This window comes from Loxodonta africana, chromosome 5, assembly GCF_030014295.1.
Source record: "Loxodonta africana isolate mLoxAfr1 chromosome 5, mLoxAfr1.hap2, whole genome shotgun sequence".
Lineage (NCBI taxonomy): Eukaryota > Metazoa > Chordata > Mammalia > Proboscidea > Elephantidae > Loxodonta > Loxodonta africana.
Genome location: NC_087346.1, coordinates 40,986,097 through 41,011,278, shown reverse-complemented (window position 1 = coordinate 41,011,278; position 25,182 = coordinate 40,986,097). Strand labels below are relative to the sequence as shown.

Here is a 25,182-nt window from a genome sequence, read left to right as displayed (position 1 = left end):
CTGGCCTGGTTAGGCTGTAAAATTATATGGTCACCTTTTTATAGGCCACATTTAATAGAAATCTGAGGGGATTAATATTTTATTTATTTTTTGTTTTAATCTACATAAATTTTAAATATACATATATATCTATATGTATTTACATATTTTTTCTTTTACTTTTTCCAGCTAAACTTACAGAATCTTGCCAGATGTCTTGATGTTGTAGAAAGATATATATTTTTGTTGCTGCTGCTGCTGCTGTAGGCAAGTCAGAAGAATTTCTCTTCTCCTCAGATTCCTGACTTTCTCATGTTCTTTATCTCTGTGATTCTTTTTCTTCTTATTGGTCAAGGTGCTAACAGATTACATATGTCTGGAGGATATAGGTTTCTCCAGGATAATTCCCATAATATGATATTTTAGGTTGGGAGGAATGTAGAGAATATATATTTGAAATTAGGTAAAGGAAGCTAGTCTGTGGGATTTCTTTCTCTATCATCTGTCTCTCTGTGTGAATGTGTGTGTGTTAAAAAGAAATTTAGATGAAGTTAGGCAGTTCAAACCCACCTAGTGGCTCTGAGGGGGAAAGACCTGGTGCCTGTTCCTATAAAGATTACAGCCTAGAAAACTCTGTGGGGCAGTTCTACTCTGTCATGTGGGGTCAACTAAATGGCACCTAACAACAACGGTTCTAATTAGCTGGCAAAGTCATGGAAACTGGAGTAAAGTGCACTGGTCTTAATGGGCTGTCTTGTAATTTCCAGTTACACCTCAATGAATTTTGGAGGTAGTCTCAATCTAGCTGTCAAACAGACTTCTAAATTTTGCAGTGATTGCTTCCTCTATTGTTCATTCATCAGCCACTTAAAAAAAAAAAAAAAAGAAAGAAAGAAAACCAAACCCATTGCCGTGGAGTTGATTCCAACTCATAAGGACCCTATAAGACAGAGACCTGCCCCGTAGGGTTTCCAAGGAGGGGCCGGTGGATTCAAACTGCTTACCAAATTAGCAGCTAAGTTCTTAACCACTATGCTCATATAAAAAAACAAACCAAACCTGTTGTCATAGAGTTGATTCCGACTAATAGCGACGCAATAGGACAGAGTTAGAACTGCCCTGTAGGGTTTCCAAGGCTGTAAATCTTTACAGGAGCAGACTGCTATATCTTTCTCCTGTGGAGCAGCTGGTGGATTTGAACTACCGACCTTTTGATTAGCAGCTGAGAGCTCAACTGTTATAGGTCCTTGTTTTTTTCCTAAGATGCTTTATCCAGTGCAGTAATCTAAGCCATTTTTTTTTTCCTTCCCCTTTGAATTTTTTTGTTGGTGCTGTTTTGTTTTCTATCTTGACAAATAAATTGCCTTTAATAGGTGAGGCAGGAGCAGGAAAATTACGAAACTACATCCAGAAAGAGATCATTTGTAAAAGTTCCTTCTATATGGGTTAGTAGAAAAGACAGAGGTAATGGGTGTTAGATATATGGTGTTAGGCTGTAACTTTCCTTTGTGTTCTTTTTACCCCATTTACACATGCAGTAAAGCGCCTACCCTACCCTGCCGTAGTCATGAAGTAAATGAGGCTGGGTTTTTTGTTTTAAATGATGTACTTGACCTTCGTTTCTACTAAAATGTTCTTATTAAACAGTCTTAGGGTTGGACACACACTCATTCTTTTTGAATAGAAGTAAACAATTAGCTATTTTTGAATTCTAAGAATCCTTTGAACCTTTCAACATGAAACTTAAAAGAAGGAAATACTGACAAAGTGCTTTTTTTGAGTCATTTGTTCTCCAAAGCATAATTTGTATTTATTTAAATGAGATTTGATTTTATTCTAAAGAGAATTTCAGTCAACTCTCTAAATTTAACTAGAGTTTAACAAATACAACTATCTGATGAGCCAGCTTTATTATTAAATATTTGTTTATAACCCACAAGCGTTACTCATAGTTTCTTAGTATTGTGTTTGGAAGCAGAAGTAGTGGAAGGAGTGTGGTGTCAGCTGTGAGTTGCCATGGATACGGCTGTCAACAGTGAGAAGAGGAATAAGCTGTATACATGTTGGTGGAAGCATAGCAACGATGGTGATGATGGCGCAGGACCTGGCAGTGTTTCGTTCTGTTGTACATAGGGTTGCTATGAGTCGGAACCAACTCAAGGGCACTAAACAACAGCAACAACAATGTTGGCCACAATTTGAGACTGTAGTCCTTAGGGTCAAAAGCCATCCTCAGGGTGCTTTTTCAGGGGGAAGTTAAGGTTAGGGGAAGAGAAGTCTCAAAGATCTCACATCCTTGGGTTAGGACTGAAGAGTAAAATTCACTATGCAGTGCATCACTCCCTTGCAAAAGGCATTCAGGATGATCACCTAGGTTCCAGGTACATTTCTGAATTGTATGTGTAATTGACAGAAACCTTAAGAAGGCTGTTTGAAGTTGAGATGTTTTTATTTTAAAACACAGTATAAAACCTACATGGCATCTTGAAGAGGGCAGAAAAATATCTTTTGGGACCTGCCATTACTTCTGTAGACAGATTTCTGTTGTATTGGCTTCACGTAACCTCGTTAACTGTGCCTACTTAGCTGATGACTAGAGGGTCAGTTTTCAAGAGATGATTAAAAGTGCTTCTTTTTAAATCATCTTGGATTTGGCAAGGTGGGGTGGAGGGAGCATGTAATCAAAAAGGCTACTACCCGATGCTGGCGAGTGGATTTCGACTCATGGGGACTCCATGTGTTACAGAGTAGAATTGAGCTCCATAGGGTTTTCTTGGCTGTAATCTTTACGGAAGCAGATCCCAGGCCTTTTTTCCATGACACCACTGGTGGGTTTAATCTGCCAACCTTTCAGTTAGTAGGCAAGCACAAACAATTGTGTCACCCAGGGACCTTCAAAATGGCTAGAGGTATTTAAAAAACACACTGTATACTCAGCAAAATGTGGTTCTAGATATAAATTAAAATAAACCAAAGAAATAACACTCAGTCCATCTCCTCAAAGAGCTCACGTTTAAATATAATTTAACTATAGTCAAATGCAGATTAACTGATTAAGTTTCTATCCCTTGCTAATTCATGTAACCAGTGGTCTGTGTTGGTTTCTAATGGAGCCTGGACCATCTTGTCTATAGCTTCCATCAACTGGGGCAAAGTAAATATGAGCTGTGACAAGTGATTTTAGCACTTTTACAAACTTGAAAGTCTTTTCTTCACCTCAAGTCAGGAGCAAGGTGAGGCTCATACATGGAAGAGCAGCTGGACTGAGCTAGGAAGGATCATAGCTGGGGAGAGGAGACAAGATACTCCAGACTAAGCTAGTGAAGAAGAGAGGTTGGGCTAGGAAGCTTGAGTGAGGGGCTGATGGCCTTGAGGCCAGTGTGTGAGCAGTTTTAGGACTCCCAGAGGATTGAGCACCTGGGCCAAGGGATGATGAGACTACTTTTTAAAGGAAACAGCAAGATGCTCCTGAGGCCTAAACTGGAAAAGTCCTTCCTTCTCCTAGGCTCTGAAGAGAACGTGGCCTGGATTTGGTAGTGGAATTATACAATGTGCAAGAAAAGAGAGTGCTCATTCTAAGTTATAGAAGCAGTGAAAAGGCCTGTGACCCAGAAGGGAGGAAGGTGTGTATGGGGAGCCATTTAACACGGGGTTACTGACAAGTTTCTTATGCCCTTCACCTTCCTCAATCGTATGTGGTTTGTACCCTCAAGCTCCCCTGTGTAGTTGTGTGGCGTCCAAGTATGTGTGGAATTCACTCGATGGCAACTGGTTTTTATGGGGAAGGACAAACCTAAAGGAAACACAGGGAAGCTGTCTCTACTTGAGGCAAGGTTTTAAAAAGAGAAAGCTGGTTTTGGTAGTGTGGTTCCTTGAGGCAAGCAGCTAAGGGACTCTTTGATGTGGGGTCCTCATTGAAGTGAGCCTTTGGCTACAAGAACATTCTTAATGGAAGGCCTAAAGATGTCATCTTGAAAGTAAAGCACGTCTTTTCTTTGGTGTGGTTTCATTGGGGTACAGTTTAGCAAATGGCATGTTACAGATTTGTGCTAAGCCCCTGACATAACGCTTATGTTGCACTCTGAATGAAACTTTTTAATTTCAGCGGGGATGCCATGTGCCTTGTCATTGATGTGTAAAGTATTGCCTTCATATTTGCTGGCATGAATGTATAGATTGACAGAGAAAAAACTGTGAGGAGGCAATGATAGAGTTATGCCAACTTATATAAACATGTTATGCCACAAATGTTTCATCAACCTTAAGCAGTGCTTAGAATGCTCCCTGCATTTAGAAGGAGTCCCTGGGTGGTGCAAACAGTGAACACACTCGGCTGCTAACCAAAAGGTTGGAGGTTCGAGTTGACCCAGAGGTGCCTTAGAAGAAAGTCCTGCCAATCTACTTCCAAAAAATCAGCCATTAAAAACCTTATGGAGTACATTTCTACTCTGACACACATGGGGTCACCGTGAGTCAGAATCAACAGGCAGGTGGTTCTACATTTAGAAGGCTTAAGTGCTTGTGAATTATAAGGCAAATTGAAATTAGAGATTGTGTTCAAGCAGATTGTCGTTGTTCTTAAAGGACATAATGGGGTTCTTTTTGTTGTTGTCGTTACTGTTCAAGTGTTGCTTCATAGATTAACTGCTAATATTTGGAGTATTTGTTGTTTTTATTTTCGAAAAAAATTCTTGCTATCCTAAATATTAGTAAGATTTTATAGATAATTCTAAGAAATACTTATGAGATACTTTAGAGAAAGCCTGACTGTCTAAGGGAATGCTTGGTTTCTAGATGTGTTTCCTTTGCTCTGTTAACCTGCCATGAAGTTCCATGAAGACAGACCATTTCTACATGTAGTACAATGTGTTGCCTTCCCCCTCAAGCATACACAAGAGCAACGCTGTCCAGTAGAGCTTTCCTCGATGATGGAATGTGCTGTAACTGTTCACTGTCCATTATAGCAGTCATGAGCCACATGCAGGCTATTGAGCACTTGACGTTTGGGTAGTGTGACTGAGGAACTGAATTTTTAATTTTACTTAATTTTAACCAGTTTTAACGTAAACTTAAGTAACTGCATGTAGCTTGTGGTTATTGTAACTGGACAGCCCCAACACTAAAAAGTTAGAACACATCTGAGAGTCCATTAATCCAATACCTGTTTTTTTCCTTTAGCAAATACTTGATGAGTGCTTACTATGTACCAAGCTGATTTCTAGGTACTGAGGGTACAAGATTAAATAGTACAAATTGCAATTGAGGTCACTGAAGCTCACAGAATTAAAGTGACCCTTTTAAGATCACAACTAGCAAATGTAAGAGTCCAGATTAAAACCAGATCTCATGATTGCTAATTGAGTATTTTTTGTCCTTAGTGCTCTTTTCCCCAGAAAGCCCCTTTGCTTCTTGTTTACTTTATATTTCTTACTGTTCTCAATTAGAGAGTGGCTCACCACCAGACACATGATTACAACTTACTGAGACCGTGAAAAGCAATTGTGTGTATCTCCTCTAGAAAGAGTACACGTTTGCACTTAGCATAGACTTTTTGTTTATTTAGAAATGTGAGGGAAAAATGGGATTACTTACTATCCGGAAGCCTTTCTACAAGGATGAATAAGAATTGTTCTTTACTCTTTCTCTATTGCAAGCTTTAAAAACTTTAGAGAGGCGGAGACAACCTCCTGGTTTCTTTTTTCACGTGCTAAACCTCATCCTTCTCTTGAAGGTGCCATGTTCTAAGGCAAAGGTGGCGTCCAAGATGTTCAAAGGCTGCTAATTGTGCTTTGAAAATAAGAGAGAGTAGCATAAGCATCGATAATGACATTCATAATGCTTACTCCTTAAACTTTTCCTTCTTATACTTAGGTGTAATTTCTGACTGTGCATAACTGAGAAGCCCAAGGCAAAAGCGCACAACTCTCTCAGAGATTTTCTTGGTTAGATATCACCATCCTATTTTGTGGCACAGCCCATTGGTGCTTGGGTGGTGCTGCAGGTCCTACCAGCAGGAACTCTGATTTACAGGGTAGTGAACTCTTGGTAGGAGCCCTGGTGGTGCAGTGGATAAAGTGCTTGGCTGCTGTCCCTGAAAGCTTAGCAGGTCGAACCCACCAGCTGCTCTGCAGGAGAAAGATGTGGCAGTCTGCTTCTGTAAAGATTACAGCATTGGAAACTGTATGGGGCAGTTCTACTCTGTCCTGTAGGGTCACTATAACTCCTAATGACTCGACGGCTGTGTGTGTGTGAGAGTGAACTCTTGATACCCGCCCCTGCTGTCCCTACACAGGTGATAGGTGGTCATGGTGCCAGGCATGTGAGTGCTTTGCTTCATCTTCCTTTATGTTGCTCAAGATTATGTTGCAGAAAATTCTAATAGCCTGCCCACATTTCACTTCCTTCTTTTCTTCCTCCCTTTTTTCAGTTTAATTGTTTCTTTCATTTGGGCATCAAATAATTCTTTTATTTGTTACCTTCATTTGGGCATCAAATAATACTTCAGGGTACTGAAAAGTTAGTTAAGCCTGATCTCTTGACTCCCATTTGATCCTCTCTGCACGTCATCTTTCCTCCAAGGTTTAAAATAAGACCTTGAAAGACTTTGCCTTGTAACATACGGGCTTATGTAAATATGCTGATATGTCATTTGCTCTGTGGTTGCTTGGAAGGAGTGTTAGAAACCAGGTGAGGGGAATCTATGAGACCAAGGACACATAAAGTAAACAGGTAAGTTCTCCATAAAAGAGAGAATTCCTTTTTTTTATAAAAAGTTGCCCACTAGAGGAAAAAGCTGCTGATAACTCTTGAAGGGACTAGAGTAAACAACTTCTTAGAAATCTTGAGAGCTAGGGCAAAAAGATTGTTGTCGTTATTTGGCTAACTCATGGCAACCCCGTGTGTGGCGGAATAGAACTGCTCCATTGGGTTTTCTTGGCTATAATCTTTCCTTTTTTTCCATAGCCTTGTAATAGCCGAAAAACTAGAAACAAGCCAAATGCCGATTAACAAGTGAATGAGTAAACACATTGTGGTATATTTATATATATGGGAATACTATACAGCAATAAAAAGAAATGGACTATTGAATCATACAATAATGTGGATGAATCTCATTATAGTTATGCTGAGTGAAAGCAGCCAGACCAAAAAAGAGTACATACTATATGATTCTGTTTATATAAAATTCTAGAAAATATAAACTAATCTCTATAGTGACAGAAAGCAGATCAGTAGTTGCCTGGGGAACAGGACAAGAGAAGAGGAGGTAGAGGGAGGGACTTGGCTATGATCTTAATGGAAGGAAATCACCAGGCCTTTTCTTCCACGGTGCTGATGGGCGGGATGATGGGCGGGATCGAATCACCAAGCTCTAGGTTATCAGTTGAATGCAAACCATTTGTGTCACCCAGACACCTTAACAAAAGATTTTTGTTGTGCACTGAGTCAATTGCAACTCACAGTAACCCTATATGACAGAGCAAAACTGCCCCATAGGGTTTCCTAGATGTAATCTTTATAGGAAACTGCCCCATAGGGTTTCCTAGATGTAATCTTTATAGGAGCAGATCTCCAGGTCTTTTCTTCCACAAATCAGCCAGTGGGTTCTAACCTCCGGCCTTTTGGTTAGCAGCTGAGCTCTTAACCTTTCTGTCACCAGGGCTCCTTTAACAAAAGATTAGGAGAGAGAAAATAAAAGCTATAGGAAATGGATTGCAGAACCAATAACCTGAAATGGCTGGGAATCAAACATAGTCTTCTTGAGTTAGAGCTGAATGGTGTAAGTGTTTATCTTTGGCTAAATTACTACTCAGATGTAGCTATTTACGCAGGCCTGGTGGTACAGTGGTTAAGAGCTTGGCTGCTAACCAAAGGATTTATGATTTGAACCAACCCACCAGCTGCTCCACAGGAGAAAGATGTGGCATTCTGTTCCCATAAAGATTTACGGCCTTGGCTGGTATTAATCTAAAAAACACAAAATAATAAACGTTGGAGAGATTGTGGAGAGACTGGAACACTTATGCACTGCTGGTGGGAGTGTAAAATGGTACAGCCACTTTGGAAATTGATTTGGCACTTACTTAAAAAGCTAGAAATAGAACTACCATACGGTCTAGCATTCCCACTTCTTGGAATATATCCTAGAGAAATAAGAGCCTTCACGCAAACAGGTATATGCACACCCATGTTCATTGCAGCACCGTTTACGACAGCAAAAAGATGGAAGCAACCAAAGTGCCAATAAACAGATGAAATAAATTATGGTATATTCACACAATGGAATACTATGCAACGATAAAGAACAACGATGAATTCGTGAAACGTTTCATAACATGGAGGAATCTGGAAGGCATTATGCTGAGTGAAATTAGTCAGTTGCAAAAGGACAAATATTGTATGAGACCACTATTATAAGAACTCAAGAAATAGTTTAAACAGAGAAGAAAACATTGTTTGCTGGTTACAGGGTGGGGAGGGAGGAAGAGGGATATTCACTAATTAGATAATAGACAAGAACTATTTTAGGTGAAGGGAAAGACAACACTCAATACAGTAGAGGTCAGCACAACTGGACTAAACCAAAAGCAAAGAAGTTTCCTGAATACAACCGAATACTTCAAAGGCCAGAGTAGCAGGGGCAGGGGCCTGGGGACCATGGTTTCAGGGGACATCTAGGTCAGTTGGCATAACAAAATATATTAAGAAAACATTCTGCATCCCACTTTGGTGAATGGCATGTGGGGTCTTAAACGCTAGCAAACGGCCATCTAAGATGTATCAATTGGTCTCAACCCAGATGGAGAATGAAGAACACCAAAGCCACAAGGTAATTATGAGCCGAAGAGACAGAAAGGGCCACATAAATTAGAGACTACATCAGCCTGAGACTAGAAGAACTGGATGGTGCCTGGCTACAACCGATGACCGCCCCGACCGGGAACACAACAGAGAGTTCCTGATGGAGCAGGAGAACAGTGGGATGCAGACCTCAAGTTCTCGTAAAAAGACCAGTCTTAATGGTCTGATTGAGACTAGAAGGATCCTGAAGGTCATGGCCCCCAGACCTTCTGCTAGCCCAAGACTGGAACCATTCCTAAAGCCAACTCTTCAGACAGGAATTGGACTGGACTGTAAGACAGAAAATGATACTGGTGAGGAGTGAGTTTCTTGGCTCAAGTAGGCATATGAAACTATGTGGGCAGCTTCTGTCTGGAGGCGAGATGAGAAGGCAGAGGGGAACAGGAGCTGGCTGAATGGACACAAGGAATACAGGGTGGAGAGGAGGAGAGTGTTAACCTCATTATGGGGAGAGCGACTAGGAGTACATAAAAAACAAAAGCCCAGTGCCGTCGAGTCGATTCCAACTCATAGTGACCCTATAAGACAGAGTAGAAGTGCATAGACATAGCAAGGTGTATATGTTTTTGTGCGAGGGACTGACTTGATTTGTAAACTTTCACTTAAAGCACAATTTAAAAAAAAAAAGATTTACAGCCTTGGAAACCCTACAGAGCGGTTCTACTCTGTCCTATAGGGTCGCTATGAGTTGGAATTGACTCATGGCAATGGGTTTGGTTTTGTTTATAGCTATTCAGTTCATTCTGTTATCCTACTCACGTATGTATATTACAGGATCCATGCAGCATCCGTTATAAATAATACATATATCTTGTGGAGTTACTTTGCCTCCCAGCAGAATTCCTGTCTGCCTGAGTAGAGGCGAATGATCTCTGGTAGCTTTTCTCTAATTACACTATCCTCTCCCCAAATCTGCTTCTAGCTTAATTCATATTTACCCCTTTCTATTTCATTTTTCCTTCTAGTTTCATTTTTATTTTCAAAGACAGGATTTTATTTGAGTAGGAGTAGTAATCATAGTAAATACGTCCATTTTGCTTTAATTTTATCAACGATATAATTATGCTATATTTAACTGGGGAGGCTGGCCTCTTTGCTCCTTGCCAGTATGTCACCACAAATGGCATCTTGCTAAAAAGAAAACTGCAAGTTTCTAGGAGTGAATATTTCTATTTGCTTACCCCCCAAGCAGCAACCAAAAAGAAAAAGAGGTTTACTATTTTTATTCTTAGTACATAATGATATTAAACAGACTATCTGCTTGTCATAATATACTTTTCTTTTACAGACTGTTAATATGGTAGCTGCTATTTGGAAATTTGTTTGAGAAGTTTGAGCCTCACGTTTTTTTCTTTAGCTTTTTAATTATAATGTTAACTCACATTTATTTTAGGAAATTATAAACCTGCCTAAGCAGTAGGAAAATTAAAAAAAAAAATAAGTCGCCTATAAATCAGAAACCCTATGGGTTTTGTTTTTTTTTTTAATAAATCTATTGCCTAGAGATAACCCCGGTTTAACATTTTGTGTTATAATTCCTGATCCATAATGTTTACACATGTAACTTTTTAAAAATAGTAGGGTCATACAAATAAGGTCAAAGATTTAAAAATTTTTCTTAATTTTCCTGCTCTTGGCTTCTTCTGTGACCCAAGAATATATCAGGTTCCTTATGATTTCACTTTTTTTGTTTGTTTTTTTTACTCTTAAATTTTTCATCATCTGGATTTTCATTTGGTATGAGGTCTGAAGTATCTAACTTTTTTCTTATTTTTTTAATAGTTAGCCAGTTGTGACTATTTTTTAAATCTACTGGTTTCAAATAGCTGCTATTATTATGCACAACGCTTATCCTGAGCTTACTATGTCCATGTTCAGTGCTTTACATGAATTTTCTCATCTTCTCAACAACCTCATGAGGATAGATTTTATTATCTCTACTTTGCAGCTTTGTGAGGTTAAGAGATTTGCCCTGATGCTACAGCCAGGAAGTAGCACAGGCTACTCTGTGACCCGTTCGTTCAAATGATATTATATACTGAATCTCAAATCACATAAAAAAAAAAAAAATCACATACGGTAACTATATTGCTATCTGTACAGTATGTGAAAATTCTAAATGCTGTATTCTCTTTCTGGACTTTCTAGCTGTTTATTCATCTGTCTGTCTTATCTCACAGCACCGCCACACTGGTTTCGCTATTGCTACTTAAAAAAAAAAAAAAAAAAAAATTTTTTTTTTTTGCTACTTTACAATATGTTTAATATTTGGGAAGAAAAAAGCTATTTTGTTATCTTATCCTTAAAAAAAAACAAATGGACTAGTCTCATTTATCCAGGTGAATTTTTAGAGTTTGTCACAAGAATTCTAAATCCTGTTGGTATTGTAATTGGAATTGCATTAAGTTTATAAATTAAGTTGAAATGTATTGGTATTTTTACAATGAGAGTTTCTATACAAGAATGCTTCTCCATCTATTCTAGTTTTATATACCCATTGATATAAGCTCATAGTTTTCTTTATATAGTTTTTACCTATTTCTTATCAAGTTTATTCCTACCGTTGTTGGTTTTTCGGAGCGAGGGCTATTAAAATGAGACAAAACCATCATTTTCAAATTGGTTACTGTGGGTATATAAGAAAAAATTTGTTTTTAGTCTTTTGTATATTTAAAAAATTTTGTTTTTACAACTAGTCACCTTACTAAGCTCAAATGACTTTCATTTGATTGAGCTTTTCTATTTTATACATAAATGCATCTGTTTCTCTTAAATATTTGTCTATTATCTTTTCCTTGTCTTAATTAATTTTGGATGTTTTAGACTGTGCAGTGAGTAAGTAGTGGTGAGGTGTCTTCCCAGGGTTCTCTCTGGAATACGAATGCTGCCATATTGAGTTTTGAGATAATTCAAAAAAATAAAATTTTAATTATATTGCAAATCACATGTCTCAGATCACTTGTATCCAGAATATATATTAAAAAAGAAAAAAAAAATTTAACAGAAACAAAACAAACTGCCCAAAATTAAAAAAGTCTTCAATAGACACTTCACTGAAGAGAATGGATAGCAAATAAGCGTGTGAAAAGATATTGGATATCATTAGCCATTAAAACAAAAGACCAAACCCCCATTGCTGTGGAGTCGATTCTGACTCACAGCGACCCTGTAGGACAGAGTAGAACTGCGCCATAGTGTTTCCAAGGAGCACCTGGTAGATTCAAACTGCCTACCTCTTGGTTAGCAGCTGTATCACTTTACCAGTACACCACCAGGGTTTCCTGTTAGCCATTAGTGAAATGCAAGTTAAAGGAACAGTGAAATGCTACTTCACACTGATTAGAACAACTAAAATTAAGAAGATCAACAATACTAGGTGCTGGCAAAGATGAGGAATGACCAGAACTCTCATACTTTGCTGGAGCAGAAAGGAAAATTGTACAGCCACTCTGGAAAACAGCCTGGCACTTTCTTATGAAGTTAAACATACACCTACCATGTTACCACAAATTCTACTCCTGGATATTTTTCCTAGAGAAATGAAAACTTTTGTTCAAAAAACTGTACATGGATGTTTATAGCAGCTCTATTCAGAATCACCAAAAACTAGAAACAACCCAAAAATCCTTCGGTGGGTAAATGGATCAACAAACTGTGTAGGTTCGTATAATGGAATACTACTCAGAAATAAAAAGAAAAAACCTATTTATGCAAGAATGACTTTGAATCTCAAAGACATTATGCAGCGCTAAAGAAGCCATTCTCAAAAGGCTACATAGTGTAAAGTTCCATATGACATTCTTAAAGAGGTAAAACTCTAGGGGAGAGATGAGTGGTTGCCAGAGTTTAGTGGTAGAAGGGGTATGGCTATAAAAGTCTATAGTACAAGGAAGTTTTTGGAGTGATGGAAATGTTCTGTATCCCGGTTATGGTGGTGGTTTTACCAATCTATGTCTGTGCTGGAATTTATAAAGCTGTATACCAAAAAAATTCAATTTTGCTGTATGATAATTAAAAAAAAATTAGACCATAGATTTTATGGTCATTTAAATGAGAAGAGACACTGAATTTTTCCTATGGAATTGATAACTTTTCCCTTAATATTTTGATGTATGATATTCTAATATTGACCTGTCTTTACATTCCTAAAGTAAATACTAATTGATTATGTTTTTTTTTTTTTTTAATAGATTCCAAATCTGATTTGTTAGGATTTGTTTAGGGGTAAGCCATCAATTTGTACCTGAGGTTTCCCTCCTTTTCCAGACTTAGAATGTCACCTTCAATGTTAAAGTATAAGCAGCTTCTTTTCTTTTTTTGCAGAAGGTCCGGAGACATTACTTAAAATTAAACCATTAATTTTCACAGTTGTGATACTATGTGACCTTCCTGTAGTTTCTTATGCTTTTCACTCTGAGGAGTTTAGGGGTTCAGATGTAACAATCACAACTCTGTGTCATAAAGGAAAGAACTAGATTGGCAATTGTCTGGGCCCTGGAAGACCTAACAAAAAAACTGCAGAAAGCAGAGGTTTCGAGACACAGGGCTTTTTAATCTGTTGTTCGACCTTCTTCTCTGGGCTTTAAAAAAAAAGACTCCTATTTCTGGGATGTTTGAATGCAGTCTGTATTAGGCAGAGGGAGGTACAGAGTGACCTTTCAAGATATTTTAAATTTAAGCATCTATAATTAGAAAATGCTATTTGAGTTCTTATAATAAAATTTTTTAGTCTTAAAGCACCCAATTAAACTAGAGGGTTATTCCTCCTTGCCTCCTTTCTCCTTCCCTCATTCATACCTGCCACATCTGCTTTTGTGGATTCAGCTCTCAGAAAATCTCAAAGGATAAAACTTATAAAAGTCCTTGTACTCTTCTTCCCCATTGTAGGGTTCCTTCAGGGACTTCCTTGTCTTATTGCAAGGAGCTTACATATGACTCTTTAGGAACACAGCTGGCTGTCTTACAAAGGAGGAGTTGGCGGACAAGTAAATACCTATAGCCATCTACCCTGGGCCCTGGTGGTACAATGATTAAGGGCTCAGCTGCTAAGCAAAAGGTCAGCGGTTTGAACCCACCGGCCACTCTGCAGGGAGAAAAGGCCTGGCGATCTGCTCCTGTAAAGATTACAGCCTAGGAAATCCTATGAAGCAGTTGTTCTTTTTTTTTTTTTTTAATATAATATTTTATTGTGATTTTTGTGAATGTTTACACAGAAAATTTGGTTCCCATTTAACAATTTCTGTACATACTGTTCGGAAATCTTGGTGGTGTGGTGGTTAAGAGCTACGGCTGTTAACCAAAAGGTCAGCAGTTTGAATCCACCAGGCGCTCTTTGGAAACCCTATGGGGCAGTTCTCCTCTATCCTATAGGGTGGCTCTGAGTCGGAATTGACTCAACGGCAATGGGTTTTTGTTTTTGTTTTTTTTTGGTATACATATTGTTCAGTGACATTCGTTACATTTTTCACAATGTGTCAACATTCTCATTATTTCTCTTCTGGTTGTTTCTATTAATCTAGCTTCCTTGCTGCCTTCCCCCTTACCTTCTCATCTTTGCTTTAGGGTATGTGTTGACTGGTTTCATAGAGATGATTTTTTAAAGGATCACATTACTCACAGGTGATATTGTTTATTTTTTGAGCCAACCTGTTATTTAGCTGAAGGGTGACCTCCAGGAGTGGTTTCAGTCTGGTTTAAAGGTTTCTCAGGTAGATAGTCTTCGGGGATCCTCTAGTCTCTACTGGTCCAGTAAGTCTGGCCTTTTTTTTTTTTTAAATAAGAGTTTTGTTCTACATTTTTCTCCATTCTATCCGGGACTATCTATTGTGTCTCTGGTCAAAATGGTCAGTAGTGGTAGCCAGGCACCAACTAGTTCTGGTCTCAGGATAGATGAGGCTGTAGTTTGTATAGGCTGGGAGCCCTGGCGGCATAGTGGTTAAGAGCTACGGCTGCTAATCAAAAGTTGGGCAGTTCAAATAACCAGCCACTCCTTGGAAACCCTATGGGGCAGTTCTACTCTGTCCTGTAGGGTCACTGTGAAATGAATTGACCCAGTGCAACAGGTAATAGTCTTGTAGACTAGTTTCGTCTTTCAGTCTTTGGTTTCCTTCTTTCTCTTTTGCTCCAGACGAGTAGAGACCAATAGCTATATCTTAGATGGCCACTTTAAAACTTTTAAGACCCCAGATGCTATTCACCAAACTAGGATGTAAAACATAAACTTTATGAACTACGTTATGCCAGTTGACCAAGTTGTCCCACCATGAGGAGTTCTGCTCCTATAGAGTCGCTATGAGTCAGAATCGATTCAGCAGCACACAGCACCACCACCACCCTGGGCCAGGTTTTGTGCCAGGAAAACAGCAGAGAACCTGACAAATGTGACCCCTTCCCTCATGGGGCTTACAAGCTGACAGAAAGGAAACAATTACGTCTTTAAAATAATTGACTAAATAATTGAAAATAGCAAGCTCTTAAGATGGAGAAGTTTAGAGTAATGTGGGAGTGAATGAACCCCCACAAAACCAAATCCATTGCCATCATGTTGATTCGGACTTGTAGTGACCCTATAGTACAGAGTGGAACTGCCCCTAGAGGGTTTCCAAGGCTGTGAATCTTTTTTTTTTTTTTTTTTTTTTACTTTCTGGTGAGTTTTTATTATTGTACTTTATATGAAAGTTTATACAACAAACTAGTTTCTCATTAAACAGTACACATGTTGTTTTGTGACGCTAGTTACCAATCCCACGACATGTCAACACTCTCAGTTCTCGACTTTGGTTTCCCTATTACCAGCTTTCCTGTACCCTCTTGCCTTCTAATCCTTACCCCTGGGCCAGTGTGCCCCTTTAGTCTCATTTTGTTTTATAGGCCTGTCTAATCTTTGGCTGAAGGGTAAACCTCAGGAGTGACTTCTTACTGAGTTAAAAGGGTATCTGGGGGCAGTACTCTCAGGGTTTGCCCAGTCTCTGTCAGACCAGTAAGTCTGCTTTTTTTCTTTGTGGGTTAGAATTTTGTTCTACATTTTTCTCCAGCTTTGTCCGGGACCCTCTATTGTGATCCCTGTCAGAGCAGTCAGTGGTGGTAGCCAGGTACCATCTAGTTGTGCTGGACTCGGGCTGGTGGAGGCTGTGGTAGTTGTGGCCCATTAGTCCTTTGGATTAATCTTTCCCTTGTGTCTTTGGTTTCCTCATTCTCCCTTGCTCCAGACCAGTGGAGTATCTTAGGTGGCCACTCAAAAGCTTTTAAGACCCCAGACACTACTCACCAAAGTGGAATGTAGAACATTTTCTTTATGTTATACCAGTTGAGCTAGATGTTTGCCAAGACCACGGTCCCCACAGCCTTCAGCCCAGTAATTTGGTCCCTCAGGAAGTTTGGATGTATCTGTGGAGCTTCCATGACCTTGCCAAGGCTGTAAATCTTTATGGAAGCAGAATGCCACATCTTTCTCCCAAAGAGCGGCTGGTGGGTTCAAACCACCAACCTTTGGCTGACAGCCGAGTGCTTAACCACTGTGCCACCAGGCTCCATAAGGCTTCTCTAAGGAACTGATGTTTGTTCAGGAATGCATGAGATTAATTATAAATACTATCTATTGCTCTTCCTCCTCACAGAATGCTATATTTTGCTAGCTACCAGGTGCCGTGGAGTCAGTTCTGCCTCATGGTGGCCCTGTGTGGGTCAGAAGTAGAACAGCGCTCCACAGGGTTTTCGGTAGCTGATTTTTTGGAAGTAGATTACTCAGACTTTCTCTTGAGCTGCCTTCGGTTGGACTGAAACTGCAAACCTTTGTGTTAGCAGCCAAGCACGTTAACTAACTGTTTGCACCACTTAGGGACTCCATGGTACGTTTAGTGCCTGAGGACTGCAAGTTAGTTAGTCCATTTCTGCTCTTTTTGGGTGGCTTTATCAATACCTCAGAAGTATTGAAATGGAAATACATTACTGTAGTTGGTTAACCAAATTGGGTATTAGCACCATTCCATCTGAATAAAAATTCTTAAATGATTTGTTTTAAGACAACAGATTTTGCCTGATGGACTGAAAAAGTTTGATACATCACCAGACCATCAATTTATTTATGGGACTTGTGGGATAACCATGAAAGTTCAACTGCATTGTGTCTGCTATGTACACTATGAGAATATCTGAAGAAACACTGGTCCTTTTACAGCTAATGGTTGCTGTCTAATAACTAGTCTTTAAAAAATTCATTTGTTTTCTAACTTACAGTAAGGTGTTTCCATATCACAATTTGGAAGCGTTCCATGTTTACCTGTTAGGTAGAGCTTGCGGAGGCTATGACAAATAGGCATAGTCTTCCAAGTTGTTTAATCCCCTGAGATGATTATGGCTGTTCTTTTGCCAGATGATGGCTCTCAAGTCCATTAGACTTAAAAACAGATGCTTCTGGGGAAAGTTGCTTTTCAATACATCAGGTTACTTAGTGTTTTTATGTAGCTGCATTTTGGCCATCTCCTGATGTCAGAAGATTTTTCCCACAAATCTGGCACTGTCTCCTCCTCAGCTCTTATCAGAAGCGTGGCTGAAGGAAATAGAAACAAAGGATGCACTGGAGATTTCCGGCGCACTTGTGTCCCTGAAATAAGCCAGGCCAGTACAGCTGCATATTTGTAGGCATTGCCTTGGCTTCCCACTAAAGAAACTTCAGAGAGTCATGCTTTGGAATTTATCGAGGGACACAATAAAAACTGTTATACGAGACTTACAATGGTCTGCCTGGTTTGCAGTATTGCACATTGCCAGCTGTGTACAGACCTGCAGTGTGCGTTTTACAGGTGAGTGTCAAGACAAGCTTTTTTTCTCCTGGGGAAAAAAATACGGGGTTCCCTGCAGCCTCTTCTCCCAACACGAGGAGACACATATACCCTCTGAGTTTGGAAAATAATGTTTTGCTTTGTTTTGTTTTTTCCCCTCTTTGCTCTGGCTGCAAAAGAGTTGAAAGCCAAATATGCAGCTCAGTTTTAGCCATTATCTAAGATTTAACTAACCAGTTGCCATCAAGTCTATTCTGACTAATGGCGACCCTGTATGTGTCAGAGCAGAACTGTCCTCCGTAGAGTTTTCAAGGACTGATTTTTCAGAAGTAGGTTGTCAGGCCTTTCTTCTTAAGTGACTCTGGATGGACTCAAACCTCCAACCTTTCAGTTAGCAGCCGAGTGCACTAATGATTTGCACCACTCAGGGACTCCAAGACTTAGCTGCTGTTGTTGTTGCTGGGTGCCATTGAGTCAACTTTTGGTTAGTTGTGACTCCATGTTAAAGAGTAGAACTGCTGCATAGGGTTTTCTAGGTTGTAATCTTTATGGGAGCAGCTCGCCAGGTCTTTCTTCTATGGAGCCACTGAGGGGGTTCGAACTGCCAACCTTTGGGATAGCAACTGAGTGGTTAACTGTTGTGCCATGAGGACTCCTTAAGACCTAACTAGCGTTCTCTATTTCCCTTCATCTCTTGTTTCTATTTGTTAGTCACTTAACAGATACTTGTAATGCTTACTATATGCCACATGCTACTCTAAGCCATTTGTAACTATTAACCCCTTCACGTCTGTTAAGATGCTGTTATGAATTGAATTGTGTTCCCCCAAAATGTGTATCAGCTTGATTAGGCCATGATTCCCAGTATTGTGAGATTGTCCTCCATTTTGTGATCTGATCTGATTTTCCTGTGTGTTGTAAATCCTAACTTCTATGATGTTAATGAGGCAGGATTAGAGGCAGTTATGTTAATGAGGCAGGATACAATCAATAGGATTAGGTTGTATCTTGAGTCAATCTCTTTTGAGATGTAAAAGAGAGAAGTGAGCAGAGAGAATAGGACCTCATTCCACCAAACAAGAAGAGCTAAGTGCAGACTATACACTTTGGACCCAGGGTGCCTGTACTGAGAAGCTCCTAAACCAGGGGAAGATTGATGACAAGGACCTTCCCCCAGAGCCAACAGAGAGAGAAAGGCTTCTCCTGGAGCTGGTGCCCTGAATTTGGACTTCTAGCCTCCTAAACCGTGAGAGAATAAGTTTCTGTTTGCCAAAACCATCCGCTTGTGGTATTTCTGTTATAGCAGCACTAGATAACTAAGATGGATGCTATGAAGTAAGTACTATTACTATCCCTCCTTAGAGATGAGGAAACTGAGGCACAGGGAGGGTAAGTATCTTACCTAAAGTCACAGAGGCATCAATGTGGAGTGGGGCTTCAAGATCTTTGGGTTTATTACCATGAAGCTTTGCTGCTTCTGCAGTGATTTCCTAACAGGGACAGGGAGAACAACATTGAATCATGGGATACCCCTCCCTTATCTTCCACGTCTAGTGATGAAGAACCCATGGTCTATATCTATCATGCTCTCTAATTCTACATTACTTTTCCCCAGTACCATTTTTTGTAAGTTAATGCCATTTACTTTATTCTTTTGTGGAATTATGTGCAGTACATATACTTCGACTTCTATGATACTTTTTAATATGGAACTTTCCTTAACTTGACACTACATTCACATGCCACACCAGTTGCCATCAAGTCAGCTCTGACTCACGGTGACTGTCTTAGTCATCTAGTACTGCTATAACAGAAATACTGCAAGTGGATGGCTTTAACAGATGAAAGTTTATTCTCTCGCAGTCTAATAGGCTAGAAGTCCGAATTCAGAGTGCTGGCTCCAGGGGATGGCTTTTTCTCTCTACTGGCTCTTGAGGAATGTCCTTGTCATCAATCTTCCCCTGGTCTAGGAGCTTCTCAGCGCAGGAACTTCGGATCCAAAGGACACACTCTGCTCCTGGCTTTGCTATCTTGGTAATATGAGGTTCCCCTGTCACTCTGCTCCCTTCTCTCTTTTATATCTCAGAAGAGATTACTTAATACACAAGCTGATCTTGTAGATTGAGACCTGCCTCATTATCATAGCTGCCACTAATCCTTCCTCATTAACGTCATAGAGGTAGGATTTATAACACAGGAAAATCACATCAGATCACAAAATGGTGGATAATCACACAATACTGGGAATCATGGCCTAGGCAAGTTGACACATATTTTGGGGAGACACAATTCAGTCCACGACAGCGTGTGTCAGAGTAGAAGGTGTTCCGTAGTTTTTCAGTGGCTGATTTTTTGGAAGTAGGTTACCAGGCCATTCTTTCAAGACACTTCGAGGTGGGCTCAAACCTCCAACCTTTCAGTTTAGTGGTTCATGAACCATTTGCACCACCCAGGGAGCCCCAACACTACATTAAAAAAAAAAAAGCCTGTTGCCATGGAGTTGATTCCAACTCATAGCGACCCTATAGGACAGAGTAGAACTGCCCCATAGAGTTTCCAAGGAGCACCTGGTGGATTCAAACTGCTGACTTCTTGGTTAACAGCCATAGCACTTAACTACTACGCAACCAGGGTTAAAAGAATTTTTGTAGTAGTAGGTATGAATTTGCGTTCTACATCTATCCACTTTACCAATTATCGTTGACAAGGACACACATTTTAAGGTTGACTAGATGAAAGGTACTGTGTTTAGCTTTGTAATTGAATCAAACCTATGAATTGGCAATATTAGTACTCTTAATACAATGTTATAAACAATTATAACTGTCTGCAGACCTTAACTACTGAGCATCCTCTGTGGTCTCTGTTAACAATCCAAGAGCAACTATCTGCTCTGCCTTAATTTGGCTTGTCTGTCTGCTCTTTGGTCCATGACTGAAAATGTTAGCTGAGGATATCCAGCTTTGTTTGTTTTTAATGTTGCACTTGCTACCTAAGAATACAGTGTTTCCTTGTTTTATAAGCTACTTTAATTTACAGCTTCTTCCACTTTGACACTCTTGGAAGTTTCTATACATCATTGCGTGTAGGTACATGAAAAGCATTGGAACTTAGAGCTTTGTCTCCTTGAGAAATCTGTTAGTTCAATTCTTACTTTATCAGCTATCTGTCTATACTAACTTTAATCTTGACTTTATAAGTAGTTAATTAAACTAATCCTTATGCTCGAGTAGTTCAAGTTGGCAGGCCCAAAGATAAGCCCATGAGATCATTGGTGGATGTTAATACTGCAGCCAGCTATCACTGAAGGCAGACACACAGCTTCGGGACTGTTTTGAGGCCATATCTGAACACCTTTAATTTTAAGAGCCACATGACTTCTTTGATTGATGTACTACCCTATTGAATATGAACACACATTTATATATTATAATAGTACCTCAGTGCTCTGGAAATATCTTAAATGTAGGGAAGCTTTGAAGGATTTAATGTGCGAGAATAAATTTTAAGAGATCAATTTGGAAATGGGTTGAAGGAGGCTACTCTATTCCAGGTGAAACACGATGGTTGCTGGAAATAGGACCAGGTAGTGGGGATGGTGGATCAAAAGAGAGGGTAATAGCTGGAGTACAGTTCCAACCAAAAATGAGAAAAAAAGTGTCCTCTTACGTAAGATGGGGCTGTTTTATAAGGGAGTGAGCATGCTGCCCTGAGAGTATTGTGCCATATCTGAAATGTAAAACTAAGTCACTAACCTCTTAGTGTTGGCCTTGCTGGAATGAATGTAGCACTTCTGACTAGGGATGTTTGCTTCCTCTATACACTGCATTTTAGATACTTTGTTCTTTTTTTTTTTTTTTTAATACCAGCTTTAAAAAAACAAAAAAAAACAGACTCAGAATGACTCTGTAGGACAGAGCAGAATTGCCCCACAGGGCTTGCGAGGGTGTAATCTTTACGGAAGCAGATTGCCCCATCTTTCTCCTGCAGAGCGGCTACTGGGTTTGAACTGCCAACCTTTCTGTTAGCAGCCAAGAGCTTTAACCACTGCATCACCAGGACTCCTAATAACAGCTTTATTGAGATATAACTTACATACCATGAAAGTCACCCCTCTAAAGTGTTCATTTTAGTATGTTCACAGTTGTGCAGCCATCACCAATGTCTTGATTTTAGAACATTTTCATTACCCCAAGAAGATACCTCATTAGCAGGCACTCCCCATTCCTTTTTCTCCTAGCCCCTGGAAATCATTGTTCTACTTCATGCCTGTTCTGGGCATTTCATAGAAACAAACTTCTACAATATGTGGTCTTTTGTGACTTCTTCCTTTCACTTAGCATAATTTTTTCAAGGTTCATTGATATTGTGGCATGGATTAGTTCTTCATCCCTTTTTATTGCCAAATAATGTAGTTCATTGTATGGCTGTATTGCGTATTATTTATGCATTTGTCATTTGATAGGTATTTGGGTTATTCCCACTCTTTGGCTATTATGAGTAATGTCACTCTGAACATTTGTATACAAGTGTTTGTGTGGCTGTGTTTCATTCTTCTTTGGTATGTATCTATAGGAGTGACAGATCTGTTTTTTAGTCTCTTCCAAGAATTGACTATTTTAAAAATTGACAGTTTAAAATCAGTTTGTGGTTACAGATCCGTATATATCCTGTACTTGTTAAACTAGGTTTTAATGGAATTCATTAAGTGCTGAAAGATATATATCAGCTATTAAATCATATGTGTATGATTTTACATATCTATTTTTTTTATATTGTTGTTAGGTGCCGTTGAGTTGATTCCAACTCACAGCACCCCATGTGACAGAGTAGAACTGCCCCATAGGGTTTTCTAGGTTGTAATCTCTGCAGGAGCAGGTCTCCAGATCACCGGGTCTTACTCCCTTGGAGTCACTGGGTAGGTTTTCAGGTAGCCGCTAAGCATGTAACCATTGTGCTACTAGGGCTCTTTTAAATGTGTGTGTGTGTGTGTGTGTGTGTGTGTGTGTGTGTGTGTGTGTTTATATATATACATATAAAGAGAAAGAGAGAGAGAGTTTGGTAGTTGATCTCAGGCTGTCCTTTCAGGGTTTTTCTATTGTGGTTCTATGACCTGTAGACTTCTAGACAGTGGCATATCTTTTATGTCCACCCACAAGCCAAATTTCAACTATTTAAAAATCCATTAAAAGATCACAGCAGCTGTATATACTTTGGAGTGAGTGGTTCATCATTTTGTTTGAAGGTGGCAAATTGTACTCTGCCCATTAGCCTGAGTTTTCCTGATACTTTGTTTGGCCTGTATGTAGGCAGCCACTCTGCCTGCCTTATAGAGCCCTGAACAACCTGGCCTCTGCCCACCTCTGGGACTTCCTCTTCACGTCTCAACTTCTAGATCACAAGACTCCAGCAGTGCTTGCCCTTACGGTCCTTAAGCCTGCCAGGACCATTCCTGCCTTGGGGCCTTTATGCCCGCTGCTACCTCTGCCTGTAATGTTCTCCTGTCTTCCACAGCTGGTTCCCCCATATTATTTATGCCATAACTTAAACTTCGTCCCCTGAGAGAGGCCTTCCCTGACCACTTCCTCTGAATCAGTTGCACCAGCCTTGCCCTGACCCTGACTTAATCTTCCAAGCGGCATATGTCACAGTCTTCTTGCTTGTTTGTTGACACATCAGAATGTGCACTTCATGAGCAAAGAGAGTCTACCTGCACTGCTCTGTCCTCAACACCAGAGTAGGATCTGGCAGAAGTTATGTGGGTATTTATGGAATGAGTGGAATGAGTGGTAGAGTCCCTCCTCTCCTCCTGAAGTACCTATACCTGGTAGAGCCATTGTTTTTCTGGTGACTCTTCTGTTGGTGATGTTAGGTGCCATGGAGTCGATTTTGACTCATAGCAACCCCATGCGACAGAGTAGAACATTCCAATAGGGTCTTGTCTCAGTTATCTAGTGCTGCTGCAACAGAAATACCACAAGTGGATGGCTTTAACAAAGAGAAATTTATTCTTTCACAGTCTAGGAGGCTAGAAATATGAATTCAGGGTGCCAGGTCCAAGGGAAGGCTCTCTCTCTCTGTTGCTTCTTGGGGAGGTCCTTGTCATCAATCTTCCCTGGTCTAGGAGCTTCTCAGTGCAGGGACCCTGGGTCCAAAGGACGCTTTCCACTCCTGGTTCTTCATTCTTGGTGGCATGAGGTCCCTCTCCTCTCTGCTCACTTCTCTTTTTTATATCTCAAGTGAGATTGACTCAAGATACAACCTAACATTATAGATTGAATCCTGCCTCATTAGCATAGCTGCTCCTAATCCTGCCTCATTAGCATCACAGAGGTGGGATTTACAGCATATAGGAAAATCACATCAAATCACAAAATGGAGGATAACCGCACAATACTGGGAATCATGGCCTAGGCAAATTGACACACATTTTGGGGAGACACAGTTCAATCCGTAACAGGTCTTCTAGGCTGTAATCTTTACAGGAACAGATTGCCAGGTCTTTCTCCCATGAAGCCACTGAGTAGGTCTAAATCATCAGCCTTTCAGTTAGCAGCAGAGCACTTACCATTGCACCACCAGGACTCCTGGTAACTTTTCTATGGGTATGGTATCAGAGAGCACTTCAACCCTCATAAAACCAACAAAACAGAAAAACAAAGCATAATTCTTATTTTAACCTTTGACTTTTCCCTCCTATCCTTAGAGCTATCATCCTCTGCCTGTACACCACTCTTCTAAGAAAGGATCTACTACGACACTTGGAGTGTTGACTGCTGGAAGAACTAAGGTGGTATTTGCTGTGCTACCATCTGCAAGCAGAAGGTTTGTTTCCTTCCCGATGCTGTATTGTAAGTATACACCGACTTCTCACATATTGACAGGTTAGGTTCTAAAGACCAGGTCGTTATGTGAAAATTGGTGTTTTGCGAAAACGGAGGATGACCACATCAGATCACAAAATGGAGAATGACTGCGTCATTACATAACTGCCAAATTACGTCATTATGTGACTGACAAATTACATGATTATGTAACTGCCAAACCTCTGAGAACTGTGACCCAGCCAAGTTGACACGTAACCACCACAACTAGCGTTACTCTGGCCTTGTACCTCTGCATTTGTTACTGCCACACAACATCCTTAATGTGCAAAATAGTCAGATAGTAGATTTTTTTAATACTGTCATAAATGTGAAATGTTGAATAAGGAGATAGTCGATAAGTGAGGAGCAGGTGTAATTTGCATCAGCTTAAGGTTGGCTGTCTACTAGTTATTCTGCAGCTTCTCTGCTACTTCCCTTGCCAGTGAAGACATTTCATAAATGCCTTACCTCTCTGAGAATTTTTAATTTGTCATCACAAGAGTCTTCTGTGAACACAGAGTTAAAACCCTTTAGTTACCAAATTTTTATTTTTTTAATTTTTTTGATGGTATTGGTATGTATGCTTACTAATTGAGCATGTTTAAATTTTGGGTTGGTAATATGGATTTTAAGAAATATGATCTGGTAATATAAGCCCAATGAAGTAAGTGGCACTGTGGTGCCACTGATCTGTG

General features: G+C 39.8%; 1 protein-coding gene across 8 annotated transcripts in view; it reads left to right on the top strand.

Moving 5' to 3' along the window:
- SGMS2 (sphingomyelin synthase 2) overlaps positions 1-25,182 on the top strand; it is a 112,681-nt gene that overhangs the window by 19,195 nt on the left and 68,304 nt on the right. For 7 of the 8 annotated variants that reach the window (XM_064285458.1, XM_010590492.3, XM_023548561.2 and 4 more), the window contains one exon: positions 24,328-24,472. The gene's annotated coding sequence lies outside the window, so the exon portion shown is untranslated. The remainder of the gene's footprint in view (positions 1-24,327; positions 24,473-25,182) is intronic. The other variant, XM_023548562.2, reaches the window with a different exon arrangement.